Raw genomic sequence first — 2,097 nt, forward strand, 5'->3', positions numbered from 1 at the left:
AGTGAGCACTCTGCCCATTCTCAGCCATCTTCAGGGTTCAGACATGAGCCGCAGGTTTTACAGGTAGACTGAGGAGTGGGGACAGGGGATCAAGCTATGCATAGTTACAGTCACAGTCACAGGTATGGCCTTATTCTTCAGGGGTCCCTGAGATGCTGTTATCCAGAGTCACTGTCACCTGGCAGGTGTTTCATCCTGAGGAGCCTCTACCTTCAGGACAATTTCCTACCCTTGTCATGAAGATGTTATCAGTTTTCTCCTTCCTGAAATCCAAGATGATTGAAAAGTGACTGCAGAGAGAATGGCTTAGAGCAAAGACAGATACAAGATGGAGAGACACCATACTTTTCTCCTTCTTTTAGTTTAATTTTTGGGCCCTGGGTACTTTTTCAGCAAAAGCTGTTTAAGCAGCTCTGACAACAGGACACTGATTTAAGATACTATCTCATTCATCCTGCCACCCATGAGATACCTTCCCCCCACCCCCCCAGTACTGGGATTTGAACTTAGGGCCTTGCACTTGTTAGACAGGCTCTCTACCACTAGGCCATGTCTAGTCCTCCATAACCACTCAACTTCCCTACTGGTTTTCTTTCTCTGAAATAGTCCCTGGGCTGGACATATGGCTTAATTGCTAGCATACCTCTTGCCTCACAAACAGGAAGCCCTGAATTCAAACCTTAGTTACCACCCCCCACCAAAAAAAAAAAAAAAAAAAAGGAAAGAAAGAAAGACCACTCAAGCAAACCCTCCTTAGTCCTTCCTTGCTCTGCACTGGGCCTGGGTTTTCTTTGACCACACCCTTTGCGATTCAAGAGATGCCCCTGGCTGAGAATTAGCAGAGGCTTGCACAGGGCAAATCTAAGAATACAATCAGATAACCTGACTCAGACTGCCAGAGTACAAATCCTGCCTTGTACCAACTCTGTGACCTTAGGCACATGGCTTGGTATCTCTGGTTCTTAGATGAGTAGCTGTAGCCATGACACTTCCCCAGCTGGAATAAATCAAAGGATGCTCCCTAAACCCTGGGTGTGCAGCTTAGCAGAGTCAGTGCTCAGCGTGGATGAGTTGTAATTATTTCAGCTCCATGGTCCTCCGTCCTCCCTGGGGTTGAATCAGGGCTCATTAATTCATCACTCACTCCACAAGTTTTCAGGGCAACACCTCTAAGCCAATGTGCCTGACTCATGCTTTGCCCTTGGGGAATTCTCAGTTGGATGGAGGAGGCAACCAGGCTTCTCTGAATACCTGCATGCTTCTGCATCTGCTGAGTCACAAAGTTCAAGGAATGAAACCTGTAGGAATTAAGTTCTCCAAAAGGAACTCCTAATTTTAGACATTTGTCTTTCTGGGGTTTTCTCCTCTTCCTCAGAGTCTCTTTTGAGTCTCTTCCATCCTTTTCTTTCCTTCTCCACATTCAGCCAAAATGTGCTCCTGTTACCAGAGAAAAGGCCTTGAAAATTGTCTCCATTCTTGTGTTTAGAGCAGAATAATTCAAGCAAGATGCAAAGATCCAGTAATGGCCGTTGCTTAAGTCTATCTGCTACCCATCACTCCTGTTTAGCTGAGAGTGGAGCCTAGGACTCAGCCAGAAAGATCTTGTTCCCCCTGAATCTTAGTGTGTCTATCAGTGAAACGGGGAAAGTGACAGTGACATTATGGCCCCTGGCCAATTGGCTCTTAATGGGCCAAGATAAACATCAAGTCTGTCAGCTGGATCTGTGGCACAGGCCTGTAATTCCAGCACGGGCTATATACACAGGCTGTATCAGTGCTCACTTTGGTAGCCCATATACTAAAACTGGAACAATACAAAGGAGATTAGCATGGCCCCTGTGCAAGGATGACACACAAGTTCATGAATCATTAAAAAAAAAAAATCAGCCGGGCTCACACCTGTAATCCCAGCTGCTCTGGAGGCAGAGATCAGGAGGATTGAGGATCAAAGCCAGCCTGGGCAAATAGGTCTGTGAGACCCTATCTCAAAAAAACAAACAAACAAACAACCTTCATAGAAAAAGAGGGCTGGTGAAGTGGCTCAAGGTATAGGCCCTGAGTTCAAACCCCAGTACCACAAAAAAGAAAAAAACAAAA

General features: G+C 45.8%; 1 non-coding gene across 1 annotated transcript; it reads left to right on the top strand.

Moving 5' to 3' along the window:
* Positions 1-1,774: 1,774 nt before the first annotated feature.
* On the top strand, positions 1,775-1,881 carry LOC141418284 (U6 spliceosomal RNA). Its single transcript, XR_012442967.1, has one exon. It is a non-coding gene; the product is annotated as a U6 spliceosomal RNA (small nuclear RNA).
* The last annotated feature ends 216 nt before the right edge of the window (positions 1,882-2,097 follow it).

The sequence above is a fragment of the Castor canadensis genome, chromosome 16 (genome assembly GCF_047511655.1).
Source record: "Castor canadensis chromosome 16, mCasCan1.hap1v2, whole genome shotgun sequence".
Taxonomy (NCBI): Eukaryota; Metazoa; Chordata; class Mammalia; order Rodentia; family Castoridae; genus Castor; species Castor canadensis.